The following is a 22,435-nucleotide window of genomic DNA, read 5'->3' on the forward strand; positions in this document are numbered from 1 at the left end:
AAGGAACTCTGTAACTCAGTCTCTGGACCCATTAGCAATTCTATGTAAAACTGAAAAAGAATGTACATTGATTTTGTAGTATCAAGTGTCTGTCTTTGTTTCTGTTTCTCTCTATATACACATACATCAATTAGATTAACTTTGTTGTATTATTTAGGTCTTTATTTTTGTGTGTTTTTCTCTCTTGCTTCAGTTAATATATTAAGATCACTTGCCAATATGTGGATTTGCTTATTATTATTACTTTTTTTCACTTACAGTTTTGTGAACATTTGCTCTGTGGTTTGCTCTGTGGTTTGAGGTTAGGTTATGGAATACAGTCAGATTTGGAAATGTTGCTTCTTCCTGGGATTTGACTTATTATTAAATAGCTCTCATGTCAATAGCGTTACTTGTACATTAAAGACTGTATTGAGTTTAGGTTTATTTTGGTTATAATTTTATTATTTTTCCAGTTTTTCAGTCTTTCTTTGTCCAAATTTAAGGCATGGATTTTGTTAAGTGTGCTTTTAAAAATTCAATCTGTTTCCTTTTGTCTGACATACTATGATACTAACATATATGTATGTATAGAATTTTAACTGTACTATTATACATTTTGCTCTGTGTTTGTCCACGTGTTGTTTCATGTATTCATCTGTTCACTGGCTTCCTTTGTATTTTATTAAAATTTCCCCCTTTTAAATTGTTAAATTCTTTCCCTGTATTCACTTTGTGGCTACTGTAGAGAATATATAGTATATTGCATCCTTGATAGGCTCATAGAAAGTAAACTGAGGCAAAAAACAATTCTAGAGAGATGGGGCCATTTAGATAGAAAGGGGTCCCAGGACCTTCCAGCAGATACTAAAATATGCAGGTGCTTCAGTCTCATATAAAACAGTAGATAGTATTTGAATATAACTTGTACATCATACACACATATTTTAAATCACCTCTTAAATTACTTATCATCCCTAATACAGTGTAAACACTGTTTTGATATATCTTTTAGGGACTAATGACAAGAAAAAAAGTCTACACATGTTTAATATGACCTTTGTTTTTTCCCAAATATTTTTGATCAAAAGTTATTTGAAATCTCAGATACTATACCATTTTGTCTAGAGGGCTCACAGTACATATACTGTTATTTTCTGGACAATACTGGACCTATCAAACACTTTTATTTATGTTTATCCCTATCATTAATACTAGTTTATGTCCGATAAGACATTTCACTGTTTTATACCGTGATTATTTTCTCTGTGTATTTACCTTTTCTATATTTTTGTTATGTTTCTGACGTTATTTCTGTTTCTGCATTTGTTAATGGCAAATTAAAAATTACCATCTGGAATTCTAATTCTTGTTCTTCTGTTTAAGGAACAATCTTTGTCTTTATTGCAAATCTGTTTAAAATATTTTTATCTAAAATTTTTCTGTCTTTTAAAATACATGATTTAGTCAGTTGTGCAGCTATCACTGCAGTCAGTTTGATCTTTGCTATAAAAATGTTTGTTTCCCATTTCACTTCATCCCTCTAAATCCTAGGCAGCCCCTAATATTTGTGTTCTGTCATAAAAATGTTATAAACTCTGAAGTACTCTGTCTTTTTTTTCCATGTAGCATGGTTTTTCAATTCATCATGTTTAATTTTAATTTTATATTTACTCTGAGGTGAAATTTTGAAGTCCTTTTATAAGTACATTAAGTCTTTTGAGGAACTGATAGACTAGTTTACAGAGAGGAATACAATTTAAGTTTCTACCAGCATTGTATGATAATTCACCACATGTTTATAAAACTTAGACTTACTAGATCTTTGATTATACCCATAATAATGAATATTAAGTGAATAATATTTATGCTATATTTATGAACTATACTTATGTTTTACCCATTGATTTAGTTTTGTCAAAAATATAATGTTCATGCATGCATAAATACCATTGTTTAGATTTGCATTTCTCTGATTGCTAATGTAGTTTTTCACTTGTTTATTCACCATTAATTATCTTTTAAAATACCTCTGCTTATATCCTTTATCCATAGTTTTTTCTTGTAATCTGCATATATTTTATTTCAGTCATTTGATTATATTTTCACTTGAGTCCATTTTAGCACAATAGTTTGATTTTGTGAAGACCAGTTTCTTTGACTGACTGCGTCCCTCTTTCTGACCCTTTCTTACCTCCCTCCTATTCCTTAGTTGTTTATGCTTTTGATGTCACATCTAAGAAGACTTTGCCTAACAGAAGTTTATGATTACTACTATATTTTCTTCTAGGCCGTTTATACTTTTTTCTCTTTATATGTATATGATCCATTTTGATTTAATATTTTGGTATAGTATGAAGAATTGGTTCAATTTTGTTTTAGAATGTGGATATTGTAGGGCCTTCTATCACAGTTTTGATTACCATAGTTTGCAGTGAGTATTGAAATTGGGTAGTGTTAGTCCCCTGACCTTATTCTGCAAGTTTAATTTGTTTTTGTTAATCCTTTTCCTCTTCATATGAATTTAAGGTTGAATTTAGTAGAAAATTGTATAGAATCTGTAGGATAGTTTGAGGATTGTTGTCTTTTTAATCGATTATTTTTTCATTTATGAACATGGGATAGTTTTCTGTTTAGATATTTCCTTTAATATCTTTTAATACAATTTTTAGTGTAACTTCAGTGTTATTGTCAATGGAATTGTTTTCTTAATTTTTAAGGTTGTTTATTGCTACTCTATAAAAATGTAACTGAATTTTCTACATGGTTTTATGTATTGCAACTTGGTTGCATTGGGCACTGTTAGGCTTTACCCACTCCAAAGTCTCTTGTGGGCAGAGGTAGGGCATTTGGAAGGTGGTTCACCAGTGGTTTGGTACAATGCTGTCTTCATAGTTGAATATATTTCTAGAAGGTAAGGTCTGGTTGGAAGATGGAGCATGGCATGGTATATATTCTTGGGCCTGATTCCTGCCTTTTTTTTTTTTTTTTTTCTCTATCTCTCTGCTTCCTGGCTACCATAGGTTGAAGAGATTTCCCTTGGTCTGCCCTTTTTCAGCACACCTCTTGCCTTGATTTATTATACTATGGACTCAACTGTGAACCAAAATAAACCTCTTCTTCAAATTGCAGTGCAGAATGTTTTGTCTCTATGACAAGAGAGTAACTAATACAGTCACTTATCCATTGATAGGCCAAAAAATCTGACACCTGTGCTTAAAGGAAAAGAGGTTTATGTTCATAATTTAAGAGGTTTCAGTACGTGTTCTACTAGCTCCAAGGCAGGAACATCATGGCAAAAGAGTGTGGCAGAGGAAAGCTCATCAGCTCCTGGCATTTAAGAAGCAAAGAACAGAAGAGCACCAGAGTGGAAAGGGTTAGGGACCACATAAAGCTTCCAAGACCATACCCTATGACCCAGCCAGACACAACCAGACGTATACTTGCCAAATATACTAGGTATCTATCAAGCCAATCAAGTTGACAGTAAAAATTAATCATCATACATAAACTCTTTTATTCTAATAGTCTCTTTCCTGCAGCATCCGATCAGTACCAGCTGACATTTAAAGAAATACCATTCATCATAGAGCATATGTAGAAGGGTGCATTTGGAGCTGAGAAGCAATAAGTTGATAATGCATACATCTCAGTAGTGTAAAGGTATTCCTAGATAATATTAAAAGCTAAGCATTAAGTATTGTGGATTTCTCAAACCAGATAAAATGAACAATGTCTGCTAAGTTTTCCTAGAAACTTTGAGAATCATAAATTTTTCATGTAAATAAGTTAAAAACTTACAAAGTACATGGAGTGAAGGAACAATAGAAATAGTTCTTTTTCTATTTTGTTACTTTTTGAGTATTGTAACTTGGATTACTTTCTCACATACATGAAGAACTTACCCTGTAGATATTGACTTATTGCTTTAGCATATCAAATGATGACAATTACCATATTTCATTGGCTGTAAACTCATCAGTTAAAAGATAGTGTGATTTTATATGCTTCAAAGCAAAAACATAATGACAATATTTTCTTACCACTTATAATTTGTATTTTGTATATGTTTTGACTTACTGTATACTTATTGTACTTTAAATATACTTATGTTTTACCCATTGATTTAGTTTTGTCAAAAATATAATGTTCATGCATGCATAAAAGGGAAAATATGAATTGAAAATGTTTAAGATATTTCTATTCTTCATTTTTAAGTTTTACTTTTTGCCTGTATCATGAATTTGTTTAGTGCTATGATGAAGTCTTTCATGCTATCTTCCTTCAGAGATCTATTGGGAGATCTCCAAGATCCTTACTTCTCTAGAACTCAACATATTATCATACTCAGTGCTGCCGTTTATTACAGCAAGAGGAGATAGCACTGCCAGCAAAGGGTTATAAGGTATCTAGGAAAACCAGCCATTAGCTTCCAGAGTCCCACAGGATGCACTTAATTCCCCCACGAACAAGCTATGGCAGTGCATGTAAAATATTGCCAACTTGGGAAACTTTCGGAGAGTCAGGGCACAGGGATTTTAATTGGGAGCTCATCATAGAGAACTCTTTTTTTTTTTTTTTTTTTATACCTAGAACATACTCAAATTCCAGATTCCCAGAAGTGTAGATATTCACCATAACCCATATTGTTTGTAAAATATTTTAGACTTGGTGAGCCACTATTACGAGATAAGGGTAGGAACCCTCCTCAAAACTGGAGCACCCTAAAAACAAAACAAAACAACACTGAGTACTCTAAACCCACTCAGGGGTCAATTTGCAAGAAGACCTTTATAAGGAAAGCAATTTAGGCTTTTTATATTGACTGTAATAGTAAAAGACGATCACTTATGAGACTTCTTGTAAGTCCTCTGTTATTGATGAGTTTCACGAGTTTTCATTTTGATACTCTTGATCAGAAGGAATTATGGGACTAAGTTCCTTGTTGACTTAAATATCATAGAGTTGCATACTAGTACTGATTCCATCAGAAATACTGACCACATGTATATGCTCAGGCTACATGTTTTCCTGCTTTATAGATGTGGGGGAAAAAATCTCTTAGAGTTAGTAAAAAGAAATAATCTGAAATTCCTTATTATAGCAGTATTGCTTAGTACATTGAATGTTATATTCAGAAATTTATATTCAAAATGTAAGAACACTTGAGATGCTTTATGGAAATTATGGTAGAACAAATGTGGTTGGATTATAGAATTAAGTTTCCAGGGTCGACCTTTGGCTGGCTTCTGTACAAATGCAGATGAAACTAATTGTCAAACCGTATTTAAAAAGACTAGACAAATAATTTCCCTTCTCCTTCTTCAAAATAATATTATGTGTACAAAAGTAAAGCTGCTTTGATGAAAGTGCTAATCCTGGCCTTAGACTTACAAATGGAGAAAAACTTGAAAACTGTTTTTCTAGTCCAGATTTTTCCTTTTCTAGATAATGAATGTGAGCATTACTGAGGTTGTAATTCTACTTCTTTGGTCTTAATTTGTAATATTTTTCTCTGGATTTGGAATAGAGATGAGAAAGTGTTTTCAAATTAGTACAGTGATTCTAGGACTTTAAGCAGTCTACCAGAAATGTCTTCACTGTTTCTGTTCACATTATATTTTATTCTGAATGTTATTTTGTCTACAGTGTAGCAGTCTCTTGTGTTAGTTTCCTAGGGGTACTATAACAGATTACCTTAAATTTCAATTTTTAAAAAGTTTTATTCACATTTTTGGAGTATTGAAGTCCAAAATCAATGGATGTTGTCAATGACAAAGGGTGTTTGTCACCCTTGTTCCTGGAAAAGGTTCCTAAGGTGAGATGTCTTTCTTGTCTTTTTCTGATTTTGGTGAGTACAACTCTGTAGGCCTTCCTGTGTCTTTACATGGCTTTTTTTGCTGTCTTTCCTTCATACATCTCTTGTAAGGATATTGGCCACTGGATTTAGGCCTATTTACATAATCCAAGGTGATTTTATCTCCTGAGACTCCTACTTTTATTACATCTACAAAGACCTTTTTTTCAAAATAAGATCATTCTTACAGGTTCATATCTCCTAATTGTTCTTTCTTTCTATATCTGTGCTGTCTTTTTACAGTACAGTATATAAAATGCTAGGTGAATTTCCTGACATATCTGCTAACTTATTTGACCTGCTGTGTTTTCATCCTATATTTCCTATTGTACTCATTTAGTTTTCTTGACCATGCTTGCCTTCTTTCTCCTTCTCTAACATAATAACCAGACTATATAGGTGGGTTGTTAAATCAATTGTAGTTTTAAAAAAGATTATTAAACTAAATTAAAAATTTGCCATTCTGGGTTTATCTCCTGTTACATTGTTATTGATACTTGGATATTTCTGACATTTACAAACTGTTGGTATTTTCTTTTTCTGTGGGTTTGGTTTTTCTTCCTTTAGTGCCTTTTACCTTCTCCAGAAAAAAAAAAAAAAAAAAAAAAACTTACCTACGTTCCATTTTAAGTGCTTCTATTCTGCAAGTTACAGGAGATAAGTTTACAATCATTAATTGCAACATAATTGAAGAAATGTCTTTCTAGATGCAGTTTTTCTGTTCTACATTTCTTTCATTTCATTTTACAAGTCTCTTTATTAAGTTTGTTCTCTTAGCTAGAATGACTGTTGTAAAGGTGCTATGTCCCAGTTTGTCTTGGAATATCTGGATTACAGCTGTTATTCTAGTGTAAGTATTATTCTTTCACTGCTAATAATATAAGAGAAAATATGACTTCTGCCTGCTAGATATCAGATAAGCTGAGCTCATTTCCTCCAAATTGAAGAATGAATGCTAAGGAAGAATGAAGGTTAACAGAAAGAAAAATTTATTGATAGTCCTAAGAGACAAGAAGGGACCCAAAAGTGGGTTTCCACTGAGACCACTTCTCTAAGAATGTTTTATAGAGCAAAATCACAAGATGAGTGGAAAATCATGAGGTAAGTACAATGTGGGTCAAACTATATTCAACCAATAAGATCACAAGTATAACTGTTTAGCTAATACTGATCCAGTAGGAAAATAGGAAATGTAGCTAGAGTATCTGAGGGGAACAAAGGCATTTTTAGGAAGGGATGCATCTGTATGCGCTGGTTGCCCACCTGCTTGGCTGATATCTATTAAGACCAGGTGATATTAATTACACTGTAGTCTCAAGTTATTGCTTATCCCTGGGGGGGAGGAGGTATGCAGGTCTATTCATTCCATCTTTATTTTGAGGCTTGGCCTTTTGATAGATGTACCTCCAGCAACTTTTGCACAGACTCCCTCGGGGCTAATCCTGTCTGACTCTATAACATTTCTAATTAACCTGGTTACCTATAATATTAATACTGTTCTTTTACTCTTTTTCATTGTAAACAGTATTTTGCTTAGATAAAAAGTTATACTACCTGTAGCATCCATTGCTTTGTATGTTTTTATTTATTCTGGACTCTTAGCTCTTTAGATATCTTAGGCTATACTATTCTCTACTATATAAAGTATAAATATGGGGTACTTATAATATGTTAAAAACATAATACTTAATATTTAGTGAATGAGATTCCATAAATTTTTAGAATCTTAATATGTGCTATGCATGCATCCTATAGTTTGTCCATATTAATTCACTCATTTTTTAACCAAGACCTGTCTTAGCATATCTTATCCTTTGCTTGGACATTTTTCAGTTATTCCAGCATTGCAAAATCTAAATTCTATACAGTTTCAGTTGTGCACATTTTTTGTACTTACCTCCTAACCCTTTATGATGTTAGGAGTGAGAGAAAAGTCACATAGTCATGCTAGTCTTTGCCATTATAGAATCAGGATTTAATCTGAAACTTGAAGAATTCTAGGAGTTATTCGTGGTGCTTAATGAGTGCCTGCTCCCTTTAAAATTCTATTGAAATCTTGTTTATAAGTTGATAATAGTCCCATTTTATGATAAAACAGGCTCAAGTACCCAGAGTTACACTGGCAATAATATAGAGATCTGTATGTTCTTGAATATAGGTTAATTTGACTTGAAAGCTCATGACTTTTTATTCTACTTTCTTACTCATCCAGGCTCCCCTCCCCATCCTGGAGGTAGGGGGATTTGAACCTGTAGCCTTCTCACTGAGCTACATCCCCATCCCTTTGATTTTATGTTTAGAGACAAGAGTTTCATTAAGATGGGTTGGGCTTAAATTTGTTACCTTCTTACTTCAGCTTCCCAGAGAAGTGCTGGTGTTGTGCCACCATGCCCAGTTTCGTCCAGTTTTAAGTCTCATTCTTAGATCCAAAAAGTACTAAACAAGAGAACCTAACAAACCTATTTAGAGAAACCACCTTGACACAGTGAGTTTCAAATTTTTGGATTATTCATGCATGTTGACATACAACTGTGTATATAGTGCTTACCCAAATTATCATCAAAGACTACTTTTTATGAGAATTGATCGATCAGTATTGTAAAAGCACTAGTTTTTATAGTGTCAGCTTATTCTATGACAGTTACATATTGATAGATTTCTTTAAATTGTTAAATAATTTCATTAGTACTTAAAAATGAGAGTTAAGAATGAAAGAAATCAAAAGAACACATTCTTAATTGCTATCTTGTCCATGTATTTCACCTGTTGTGGAAGCAATATCGTCTTGGAACTGCAATCCACTCTGCCTTACTTTGAAAATCACTGAATTTTTGAATGTCCTGATTAATAGCCTAGAAGATTTTCCTTCTGGAAAACATTAGAGTCCAACTCACAGTGTTGGCCAAACTCACAGTGTTGTAAATTGACCTGCTGGGCTCTTTGCTCTTGATTTGTAACATAAAGCTGGCTAAAAGCTCCCAACAATAGCCATGCTACAGCCTCAACATTTGACTGCCTTGAAATTTCCTTTGCCAGATTAATCAATCCATTGCCCTTAGTCTCAATCTCAGGCAAAGTCTCTGCATGAGCAAGATGCAGACAAACTTTCTGCCAAGCCATAGCACACCACATAGGGAGTCCAACAACCAATGCAGTTCTTCTTCCCAGCAGAAAGCTCCCAAGTCTGGTCTTTAGCATCAGGCTTTCTATCAGCCTTCTGGTCTCCTGAGCTCTGACCAGAGTCTCCTCTACAGAACAGCCTAAGCTGCTCCAACTCTGTGCATCCAGGCAACATGTCCAAACCTTTCCAAACTCTGGCCACAAGCCATTTCCAAAACCTTTTGAAAAACATGGTCAGGTATAGTCACAGCAAACAACCCCACTCCTGGTACCAAATTCTGTCATAGTTACTTTTTACTCGTCGCTGAGACAAAATACCTGATGTCCAAAGTTGGAAAAGGAAAGGTTTATTTCTTACACTTTTTGGAGATTTCAGTCCATACTGAGTTAGCTCCAAGGCAGGGTGGCATGGCGGGGCTGCAGTTCATGGTAGCTGCAAACAGCAAGGTAGAAACCCGCAAAAGAGAGAGACACACACACCTTCTTCCTGCCATTACATGGTATGCTGGCTTCGCCCCTAGGTGGATGTGGCACTGACACCATCAATCCAAGCTCTAGACAATGAACTAATCGCAAATGTATAGTACAAATGTGTGAGGCCTGCGGACCACCAACATAAACCATGACAAAGGAGGAGAGAGATTTAGTTTGTTTCCTGGTTTCAGGGGAGTGCATCCATGGTTAGCTGGCTCCAAGGATAAAACATCCTGTTGGAAGAGTGTGACAGAACAAAGTTGCTTAGTTTATGGTGACCAGGAAGGGGAGCAGGGGAACAGTTGCAGCGAGAAAGACAAAAGGACTCAGTATGGTACCTAAAGTCATATCTCCCTCGCCCACTCAGACATACCCAGAAGTGAGTGTCCTCAACTGATGCTCTGAAACTCCTAGGCCAGTGGTGATAAACCTATAGACCACATGCCTCAGCAGGGCTGTTTATTATCATTGAAAGTTCTAAAATGTTTGCCATTACTGTCTTAGGCCAGTCAAGTTGATACAATTAAGCTTAATTACTGTGGCATTTTATAGAGCCTAAAGTTATTATTTAAAGATTATTAAAGTTATGATTGTATAAGTCTTTCATTAATATAACAGAAATAACTTAGACAAGCTAACTTTTAAAAAGTTTATTTAGATTACAGGTTTGGAGGCTCAAGGGTGTGTTTCTGTCATTAGCTCATTTTTAATGAGGGCCATTTAGCCTCTGTCACATCATGTGAGTGCATGTGTAAGGAAGCTCAGATCTTGATACAGGAATCTAGTAGAGTTCCACAATCATTTATGAAGGGATTCCCCTGCTCCGCAGTGACCTAAGGACCTCTGATTAGGCTCTCTGTTTAAAAGTTTCCTTACTGCCCAACATTGTCACACTGATGGCTAAGCTCACAATACATGTAAAGTGTATCCAAACCATTGTCACACTGATGGCTAAGCTCACAGTACATGTAAAGTATGTAATGTAGTAGGATGAAATTTTTATTTAGTATTAAATGTACAAAAGATATGTTGTTTCTTATAACTTCTTATTCATGGATTGGGTATGTGCAATAGAAAATCATGTAAACCTTTAAAATTAACTCTTGAGGCTGAATTTATATTGACTTATCTTTATAGAAAACTATAGGCCTATAGTAATAGGGCAAGTTAAGGTTTCTCAAATTTCTGTTTTAGAACTGTGCTATTTAGAACATTATACAGTGATGCAAATAATACATGCTGTTTAGTACTGTGGTACTAAACCCACTAGCCACCAATGACAATGTAGCACTTGAAATATGATCAGTGTAAATGAAGAGTTGAATTTTAAATTTACTTAATTGCAACTGATTTGAATTTAAATAGCCACTTGCTGGGACAGTGCTAAAAAATGCTAAGCATTATGCCTGCTGGTAACTGAAAGACTTTCTAGTTTTCTGTGGTCATTTGTGATTATTGCCTTTCCTCAATTTGGATTCAGCCTTCCTTTCCAGTCTTAGTTATATTTATCTATTTTGCCCTTACATTAGATTTTTCCTTAGTGGTCTTCTCAACCCATGAAAATCTTAGACTTCAAGGCACAGCTTAAGTGCTACCATGTGCAATGCCATTCCTGATCCTATGGATTATGAGAAACATTGTCTTTTATTATTTATATAGCCTTGTGTAAGTCTTGATTCTTGATCTGGTATATGGAAAAATAAAGCAAGCACCTCACATATTGATATTTTAGAGGGTAGAGGGAAAGATGGGGTGTGAGAGTCAAATAAAATTTTATACACATATATATGTATAAATATTTTTGACAGTTTTTAAGAATGTACAATTTTAATATGGAAAATAATTGGGAAGATTGAGTCGTGGGGCTACCCTGAAGTCATTTTTCTAAGCAGCAATTCTCAAGATGTATAGTCTCAGATCAGTTTATTCTCTGAAAAATTGAGGTTTACAGTTAACTTTTATTAGTGTGGATACTGGCAGTATTTACTTGATTAAAAAGTAAAGAATTAATGCTAACTAGTTAATTAAAAAGTAACACTCATAAGTTAGCAAATGATTTTTTCTATTTTGCAAATCTTTTGTGTATTTTAGAAAAAGAAAAGCTAGAGTTTAATGTTTATAAAGTAATCCAAAATGAGTCTAGAAAACAAATTTTAATTTGACTATAGTTTTTAACTTCATTGAATACCTGAAGGTATTGGGAATTCTTAAGAGATCAGCACTTTGAATGCTGCCATTGTAACTACTGGCAGTTCCTCCTTTGTATCATAATTTTCCTTTTTAATCATTTCAGTCAACATATGAATTTGCTGTATCTCGTTTAAAAAAATTAAAATCACTGCCTTCCCATCATCTGTGACCTACTATCCAGCCTCTGCCTAGCATCATAATAAAAATGCTCACAATTCTTTATGTACATAATATTTATAAAATCTCTTTATTCATTTATAAACAGCTTTGTTCAGGCACACAACATATCGAAGGTACGTAATTTGATAAGTTGTTCAGATTATGTGTAGACAAAAGTTTTTTTTAACTCATTTGGGTTAAGTACTAGGAAGTGTGATTGCTGCATCAGATGCTAAGAGTATGTTTAGCTTTGCATAAAGTTGCCAAACTTGTTTTTCAATGTAGATGAGCCATTTTTCATTCTCAAGAGCAATAAATGAAAGATGATGTTGTTCCACACCCTTACCAACACTTGTTATGTCAGTGGTTGCGATTTGGCTATTCTAATAATGTGTAATGTTATTTTACTATGTTAATTTGTAGTTCCTTAATGACATAAGATGTTGGCTATCTTTTTACATTTGTCACCTGTATATCTTCTTTGTAAGGTGTTGCCTTTATGTCATGTCCCAAGTGACTTCATCAGATTAGAGTCTGTGTCCCAACAATCCCAATGAGCCATGAATCATCACTGGAATAATCTGTTGATCGAGTTAGTTTTCTCATGATCCATTTACCTCTTGAGGCCCTGCCTCTGAACATTGTTACATTGGGGATCAAAGACAGTTTGCACAAATCTTGGGAGATATTTCATATTTAAACCATAACATGTACAGTTTTTCAGTGTCTTATTATAGGGGTTCAGTAAATTTGCATGTTACATGTAGGCCTATGATCCATTTTGAATTTGTGTAGAGTGTAAAAACTGTGTTTATATTTACATCTTTGTATGTGGATGTCTAGTTATTCCAATGTCATGTGTTGTAAAAGATACATTATTGTATTCTTGTATAAGAGAGAGAATATCATATGGTGTTTATTACCTTTATTTCTTTGTCAAAGGTTAGTTGACTGTATTTGTTTTGATCTACTTCTGAGCTCTATTCTATTTTTATGCCAGTGCCACACTGTCTTAATTACTATAAACATATGATAAAGCACGTTAGATAATGCCAGTCTTCTATCTTTATACCTCCTCTTTAACATTGTGTTGATTATTTTGGATCTTTTGTGCCTTCATATAAACTTTAGTATCTACTGAATAACTTGCTGAAATTTTGATTGTTATTGCATTAAGTCTGTATAAAGAATAGACATCTTGATAATATGTCCTATCTGTGAACATTAAATATCTCCTACTAATTCTTTGATACCATCAGAATTTTAGTTTTCTTCATATAAATCCTATACATGTGTTTTATTAAACTTATACTGAAGATTTTGTTTAGGATGTTAATATGTTACTGTTTTTAATTTCAAATTCCACATCTTTATTGCTAGTATATAGGAAAGTGATTAGTTTCTATGTATTAACTTCATATCCTTCAACTTTCCTATAATTTATTAGTTCCGTGAGTTTTTTAGTCTTCTGTGAACAAAGACAGTTGCATTATTTGGTCTTTCCTAATCATTACATGTGTTTTATTCCTTTTCTTATTATGTTAGTTAGAATGTTCAGTCTGATATTGAAATGGGTGAGAACAGACATCCTTGCTTTATTCTTGATCTTAGGGGAAAAGCTTTTACTTTCTTATTACATATATAATCTTACCTGTGGTTTTTAGAATAGATATTTTAAACAAGTTTAGAAAATTCTTTATTTCTAGTTAGATGTGTTCTTTTTATTGCTAAATAATATTTCATTGTATGGGATGCCACAGTTTATTCATATATTTGCAGGTGGACATTTGTGTTTTTTTTTTTTTTTTTTTTAACAGTATGGGGTGTGATCAGTAAAGATGTGTCAATATATAATGGACACGTTTCCTCTCTGATGGGTAAAGAAAGAAAGACATAGAAGTGATGTGACTGGATTATAAAAGTGTTTGTTTAATCTGGAAACTACCAAGTGTTTTCCAGTGTGGTTATATCACTTTACAGTATAGCCAGCAATACTAGAGGGGTCTGATTTAACCAGTATTGTCATTTGTTTTTAATTTTAGCTGCTCTAATGTGTATGTAGTGGTATCTTACAATGTTCTTAATTTATGTGTCTAATAATGTTGAGCATCTTTTATATTTTCATGTGTTTATGCATCTTTCTTATTGGTTTTTGTTCAAATATTTACTCCTTTTTTATTGGATGGTTTGTTTTCTTAGGTTTTATTGGGTGGGTTGTTTTCTTATAGAGTTTGTGAGTTTTGGTCCTTGTCAGATATCTTTTTTAAATGCATGATTTGCAGATATCTCTAGGTCAGTATTTTAAGAATAGACAATCAGTCTTTGAGTAGAAACTTAATTTTGATGAATTCCACTGATGGTGTTTAGTGACACATCTAAGAAATAATTGCCTAACCAAGGTCACAGGGATTTGAATTTCTATTTGTTTTTTTTAGAAATACATTGTCAGTTTCTATGAAATACCTGAAGGTATATCATTTATGTTGAATCTATAGATCAATTTGGAGATAATTAATGTCTTAATAATGTAAAGTCTTTTGATTCATGGAGTAAAAGCTCTATTTATTTAGATCTCTAAGTGTATAGTTTTATTTTATAACTAGACATTTTCTTTTTTATGCTAAACAATAGTATTTCAAAAATTTTATTTTTCATTGTTTTAGTGTTAGTACAATAGAAATACAATTGATTTGGGTCTATAGTTCTTTGGTCTTGCTTGGGGACTGTGGTATTACAGTCTTTGCTAAATGACCTTTTTATAGGAACTTCTTTGGTAGATTATTTCAGATTTTCTAAACAGATGATCACATATTTTCTGCAAATACACTATTTTCTTCCTTGCTGATCTGACTTTGTTCTCCCTCTCCCTCTTGCTCTGTCTTTCCCTATCTTTCTCCCTCTCCTTCTCTCCCTCCTCCTTTAGCTTCCTCCCCACTTCTGCTACCCTCCTGTCCTTTTTTTGCCTGGTTATATGGGCTAAAATGTTTATGATAATTTTGGATACAACTCAGGAGTATTGCCTGGCTATGTTTAGTTGTTTTTTTCTGTGCTGTGGCCCTCTCTCTAAATGGTAAGCTAAAATCAGTTATTAGCCTCACCTTATTTATTATCTCTCAGGAATCAATACAGTTTGTTAGTATCCTCAGGGGATTGGTTTCAGGACCATCTTCTAACTCTAATTATTAATCTTTCTGTTTAGATACCAAGGTGTAGTAGTTGCATATAATGTACACACACCTTCCTTGTATTTTAAATCATCAGGGGATTATTTATTGTATACATTACAATGTAAATAGTTGCTGTATTGTACTGCTTAAAATATAATGACAAAAAATAGTGTACATGTGCATAGTACAAATGCAACCAAGGTAAATCTGACTACATAGTACATGTAGGACAAGCAAGGTAAACAATGATCAGTGAGTGCTGGGGAGAGACTGAGAATCAGTGAAGTGGTGGGAAACTACAGCAGATCATACCTGTGTATCATGTCATTCATGTGGATGTATTTTAGTGCTCAGGTCGTGGCAAAGTCAAGTTTTGCTTTTTAGAAATTTTGAACCTTTTTTTACCCAACGTATTTTTTTATCCACAAATATAGAACTCATGAACACTGAGGGCCCACTGTTCTGTTTTTCCTGTTAAGTATTGTCTTAAATGGTTGTTTCAAGTGGAGACAAATTTTGTTACTTTTTGTCTGAAATAGAAGTCTGTTCCTTAAACAGTTGTAGCCAGGCATTTATTATTATTTCTCCCACCAAAGTAGTTAACTATAATCAGTGGCTACTTAACCAGTTTGTTGTCTTTTTTTTAAAAACTTACAGTCAACATTTGGGATAATTTGCCACTCCTTTCTATATTGTTTCTTCACTTAGTAGATATTCTTGTCTTTTAGCCACTGTTTGTAATGTTTATTGAATTGTACTCTGTTTCCAAATATTTAAATGTTTAAATGACTGGTCTTCATAATTCTCTTCCATTTGTTGTTGATTCTCTTATTAGTGATTTAATCCAGTCTTGTGACTTTATAAACTTTTATGTTTTGATTATTCTAAATTTCTGAGATCTAATATTTTCTGTAGAACAACACATTTTTGCATGTCTAGCAGCTTGTTCAATCTATATATTTGGTTGTAAAATAAGCATAACAAACATCAGTCTGAAACTGTTTTGAAATCCTCTTTGAACATAATCCTTGTAAGAATCCCACTTGATAGTTTTCATTTTGGCAAATGGAGCACCATCATTCCACTTGCTGAGAACAAAACTCTGGAGTGATTTTGGCTTCTCTGTTTCTTTAAAACCCTATTATACAATCCATCAGCAAATCCCATTTGCTGTTTTTGATATAATATATATCCATAATCTGATCTGTGTTTTCAAAATAATATATGTCCATGTCCTGTTTCACACTCCCTTTTCTCTATTATAGCATAATCGGTTCCTAACTGGTATATGTGGTTCAGTCTTTGCTTTCCTGCTGACTTCCCATTAGAGCAGAGTGAACATTGTAAAACATAAATTAGAGTATGCCATGTAGATGCTAAAAAATCTACAGTAGTTTCCCATCTTATTCGGGATTAAAGCCAGTTCCTAAAATGACCTGTGTAATCTACCCTGCTACTTCTATGGCTTCACCCATTGCAAGTCCTCATCTCCACATATAAAAGTCTCTCTACTCCTCATGTTTTTTTAAAGTTTTTGTTCCAGTGTCATTCTACAGAGGCCTTCTTTTATCACCCTTACATCACAAGACTACCCTAGATCCACCCTGAAGAATTTGTCATATTTTATTTTCCTCTAGGTTTCTTACTGTATGACTGGGGACTGGTGGTGCACTGATCCATGTTCCTAATCCTTTTCTTAAATTTTTATTTTTGACTTTTTGAAAAATAGTCTTGTCGCTAATTGCCCAGGCTGGTATCCAACTTGCAGTCTTCCTGCCTCAGGCATGTAACACCACTTTAGGCTGAAACACTTTTACTTACTTGTTCTGTTTGCTAACTAGAAAAAAACTCCATGAGGGGCAGAGCATATTCCCAGCATGTGGAACACGATACGTGTGTACCTCCTACTTAATATTGATGAATGAATGAAGAAATGATTGGTTCTTTTTACTGATCTTTGGCATGTGACCTGGTGTTCTTTTTAGAATATCTGATAGAACCTCCTGTAATCTGAGTTATCTTTTCTATTTGGGAGTTGAGAAAAAGATTCTTCCATACATAGTAATATATATTTGCACTTCATAGTTTTCACATTAGTTACTTTTACTTGAATATTTGTTTTTGTGCTTGTGTTTTCAGTATTGTTTGCAGATTTTCTTAAAATGTCTTTTACGTGCATTTTTGAAGTTGACATAACTTAAACAATCATCAATATCAAACAATGTGTTGGTGATAAATATGATTCATGCAGAATGTGTTAAATCATGTTCAAGTTGAGGATACTGAGATGCTGTATTGTTAGTTTCTTCAAAATACATACTTACATTTGTTCAAGAAACCATCCTTAGATCTGAGGCATCAGAAAGGATCCTGCCTCTAAAAGCTTTGGTGTAATGTTCATGGTTAGACACAGACCAAAATAAATATTTCATTTCTAGAGTATATGCGTGTACTTACAGATGATTAGCTTAAAAAGAACTTAGCTTTCCTATAAGTTGACAGTGACATGTGATAAAAGTATTAAAGTATGTAAGAAGAGAGTAACAGATACATTTGTGATGATCTGCCTGACCCTTGGTTCCTTGCTCATAGGAATAATGGAGGAAAGCAAGGACCTGCTGCTAACCCTACTGCCACTTTTTAGATACTTCCATTTAAGACGTTAGTGTAATTCCCAGTGCAAATGTCTTTCTGTTGTCATTCTTGGTAGTTACAAAATATAGTACGTAAGTTATTTTCTGTCACAGTTTTCTTCTTAAATATGTGTTATTCCAAATTCTTAGTATCTTCTGGGTACCTTGTATATATTGACAAGAGTATTCAAACATCCAGAGTTGTGGTTTTCATGAAACTACAGGTTCCCTGTATAAACTTCAGGGAAAGAAATACTCTTTTCTTTTTCTGAAAGAATAATAAATTTAATTATCTAACATATAAAACTTTAAATCAAATAGATACAGAAAGCAGATGTTTAACATATTTTTGCATGATTTTCCTTGACTGTTAGAGTGGTAACTCTGAACCCTATGACAAGGTTAGAATTCTCAGTAAATACTGAGAATCTAATTGTTTACTGTTCTTGCCTCTTTATGTTCCATACTTATATCACAAGTATTGATGAGCTTATTTAAATGATTTAGGTCTTTTAAATAAAATTTATATAACTCAGGGACCTTTTAGGTTTTCATACTAAGCTTCAGTGGAAAAGAAAGGTGAGCAGTAGGCTCGTTGCTTGGGGTTCCTGAGAATCAAGGCATTCTGATAGGCTGTTTAGGTGTATAACACAAAATCTATTTCTCCACAGTTTAAGATCAGTGAGGAAAATTTTACTCAAGTGATTTTTTAACTTCTGAGTTCAGTCCAGGAATGGAAATATATTAGACTCTCTTATTTCCAAACAGCTGAACCTTATCTGACTAAAACATAAAATAATAATTTAGAAACTCATGGAATCTAAGGGAAAAACCAAATTATCAATTTGTGAAAGGCAATACAAACCCTTGCCCAGTGATTTAAAGGTAGAAACCAGGAAATGCAACCAAAACTTACTTTAAAAAACAGAAAAGGAGAGCCTCAATATTTTCGTAGAAAAAGTAAAAAGTAAAATTTGCTCAACTGCCTAGAAATTTAGAAAGCGAGAAACCTTGATTAAATATTTTTTTCTGGTAAAGCTAAATGCTTTTTCATAAAATTAGCCATGCATAGTTTTTTTAAAAACTTATTTTTCTTTAGAAATTAGCTTTTCTGGTCAAGTCTATCAGCCTTCTTTGTAGTATTTCTGTTTTTGCTGTCTTGATGAGAGAGGTCTTCCTCATTCAAATGTTGTAGAAAAATGCTTGAACTGCGGAGCTAAAGCAGCTCAGGCATTTTCTTGGTAAGCACAAGGTTTGGAATTTGATCCTTGGTACCAAAACAAACAAATATGTATTTGTAGGACCCAGTGGTATATACCTATAATCCTTGCTATTTGGGAGGCTGAGACAGGACAGTCACAAAACAAAGGCCAGCCTGGGCAATGTAGCAAGACCTTGTCTCAAAAAAAAAAAAAAAAAAAAAAAAAAAAAAAAAAAGAAAAAGAAATCAGTTAACTAAGGAGGGCGTTTGCTGGGGATGTAGCTCCACTGCTAAAGAGCCCTTGGGTTTAATCCTCTGTACTATACCTTTCTCATGAATGATGATTCTGACTTCAAAAAGTACAAATACATTTTTTAAAAGTGTTCTTTAATTCTCTCTAGGGGATAATAATTCATGCCACTTGGCAAAATATATATAGTTTTTTGTATATTTATAGGAATATGTAAAGAATTTACATTAGCTTTTCAGTCCACTTGGATATTATTTTTTGTATTCACTATTGTGGATCTATTTTGCAAATTTTTAACTTTTGCTCCTTCAACATTTATTGACTAATTAACTCTTTCAAACAAAATAATAAATTTTTAATCTGTTTTATAAACAGATTTGTGTGTGTTTTCAGTACTATTTATACTACTATTAAATATTGAACTTTTTATTAACTTTACTTTGACATTTTTCTTCCCCTTCATTGGATCATTGTCATTTTTGAAATATTTCTTAACTTTTATATTTACCACACTTTGAGTTTTCACTGGAATTATGTTTCATTATGTATTATTATGGGGAGAACTGACGTGTTTTTAAGGGTTTTGTTTGCCAATTAGCCAGGCTTATAGGGTTTTTTTCTCCCAATTTCATTCCAAGTATTTTATAAACTTGTTTTACAAAGAGTAACCTTTTTACAAGAAATTTGCCTTTTCAGCTTCAAATGAAGAAGTTAAATGAACTATCAGTGTTATGAATAGTCTGAAAATGTCTTTACATTCTTGAAATAATTCTTGAGGTGATGTATTTTTTTAAAATATATAAGCCTGGGTATTCATAATATCATGTTAACTTGTAAAAGTAATATTCATGAGATTGTGTTTTCATATTTTCTGGTTTAATGCCAGGTTTATGGTAACTTGCTAAAATTCATTAAAATACTATTACGTTGTGTATGTCCAGGATTAATTAGTAATTATACTTAAAAGTATGAAAAATCATGATAGTAAATTTTGGGAGCTTGCTGATATTTTGATGCAATAGTTAAAAGAACCAATACTTTTTCTTCCATATTTAAGTAAAGTGAGCACAAATTATTAATTATATTGATTATTATTATATAATTATATTGATTATATAATTTGTTTATGTAATATCTTCAGTTATCTCTTAGGTTATGTAATTTACTCTCATTTATTTTTCCCTTTCAAAAGAGTGTATAACAATAATAATTGTTCAAAGTTTTTGTTTAAAATTGTTTTAACATGTTTCTTGATTATCTGCATTGTTGAATTCATTAATACTAATTAAACATAAAATTTAAGTTGTAAAGCCATTGTTTATACAGTTTGAGTGCTTATTTTACTTCTTAGTTTGCACATTTATTTCTTCTGTTATGTCACATGTGAGTGGTAAGCTCTCCAGTCCTTATTTGTGTTCTTATATACTTGTCAATAAACAATATCTTAACTGATTATAGTATTCATGTATTAGTCTCTCCTCCCCCCAAAATATATTTTTCTCCATTGCTTTGAGGATGGAAATAAATATTATATGGAAAATTTTTCACATCATTTGATTTTATCCTTTGCTTTTCCAGTGTTTTTCTTTGAAATGAAAAAAATCACATTTATGTAAGCATTTCTTCATCATTGTCTTGAAAGACCTTAACTATAAAGATTTTTAACATAATAAGAATCCATCAAAATATTTCTTTGGTATTATATTTGATTTGAAACAACTTTTATGAGTAAGGTATTTATTGTTATATAAAGTTACCCTGAAAGTGACTTTGAAGCAACATCCATCTGTTAGCTCTGTTTTTGTGCTCGAGAATCAAGGTGTGATTCTACTGGATCTTCTGGTTTAGTCTGATCAAGCTGGTGTCAGCCAGATCTGTGATCTCTCATATGAAGGCTTGATCGAGGAAAGATTTTCTTTGGATAGCTCATCTAGTTCAGGGAACACATAGCTCTTTTCAGTCCTATATATTGTTCAGTCATAAGAGTGTGTGTGTTTTTAAAAACATTTTATTATTATATATTTGTCACACATATTAATTGCATTGACCATAGAGAATGTGTACTTTTACATAATACATCTTTTTTCTCCGTTCTCCTTCTCACCCTTCAATACCTCCTCCCCTCCCCATTTATAAAAGATTCATCTTCATTTTTTTCCTTTCATTCTCTTTTTGCTTTTCCTTTTCCCTCGCCCCTTCTTCATTCTCCTTCCCATTTGAACATTTTTTTTTCCTATTTTCCAGTGTCTATCATCCATTTCGGGCCTTTCTTATTCTTTTGGTTTCTCCCACAAGAGAAACAATGTGATGTTTAAATGTGTGTCTGATTTCACTTAAAAGCATGTTCTCAAAATATATCCATTTACCTAAAAATGTCTGAAATTTTCCTTTATGGCAGAGGAGTAGACCATTGTATATAAAAACTACATTTTCTTTATCCATTCACCCTTCAAAGGGCCCGAGATGGGCTATTTCCAAGATGTAGCTATCACTAATTGTGCTGCTATATACCATGGTATGATGCTTTTAACTCTTTCAAGAAGATATCAAAGAAGAGGAATGGCTAGGCCAAATGGTACTTCTAGTTTTAGTTTATTGAGGAATCTTTGTACTGCTTTCTACAGTGATTGTACCAATTTATCCTCCCACAAACAGTGGGAAAAGATTTCTTTTCCCTCACAGCCTCACTAACGTTTACTATTGGTTGATTTCTTGATGATTGCCATTCTTTCTGAAGTGAGTTGGAGTCTCAGTATTTGCATCTCTCAAAAGTAATGTCGAACATATTTACATACATTTGTTTGCTGTTTATATTTCTTCATCTGAGAAGTTTGTTCATTTCAGATTCCCATTTTTGGGGTAAAGCCTTCAAACTGGTGAGGGTCTGATATATTTGAGTTGTTTATACATTCTAGTTATTAGTCCTTTGTATGAGGAAAAGCTGATAAATTTTCTCATTTTGTGAGTTGTCTCGTTACTCTGTTGGCTCTTCCATTTTCTGGCAAAAACTTTTTAATATTAGATCCCAGTTGTTGATTCTTTGTAATATTTCCTATGCAGTTGGGGTTTTATCCATAAATCTTTGCCTACAACTTTGTCGTCAAGAATTTTACCTATTTTATCTTCTAGCAGATCCATTCTGACTCAGGTTTAATGCATGCTGAGACATAAGGGTCTAGGTTTAATCTTAAGCATGTAGTAAGCCAGTGTCACAGGCACCATTTATTAAAGAGGCTATCTATCTTCCAGTGAAGGTGTTTGACCTGTCTCAAAGATAAGGCACCTGAGTGCATTTAGAGTTGTGGCTGTATCTTCTGTTCTGTTGCATTGATCTTCAGGTCTCTTCTCTCTCTCTCTCTCTCTCTCTCTCTCTCTCTCTCTCTCTCTCTGTCTCTGTCTCTCGTC

General features: G+C 33.1%; 1 protein-coding gene across 1 annotated transcript in view; it reads left to right on the forward strand.

Moving 5' to 3' along the window:
• The window catches only part of Nectin3 (nectin cell adhesion molecule 3), a 106,262-nt gene that overhangs the window by 14,092 nt on the left and 69,735 nt on the right, over window positions 1-22,435 (forward strand). The window lies entirely within an intron of this gene.

This window comes from Cavia porcellus, unplaced genomic scaffold, assembly GCF_034190915.1.
Source record: "Cavia porcellus strain 051 isolate PalLab524CR breed Dunkin Hartley unplaced genomic scaffold, mCavPor4.1 scaffold_15, whole genome shotgun sequence".
Classification (NCBI taxonomy): Eukaryota; Metazoa; Chordata; class Mammalia; order Rodentia; family Caviidae; genus Cavia; species Cavia porcellus.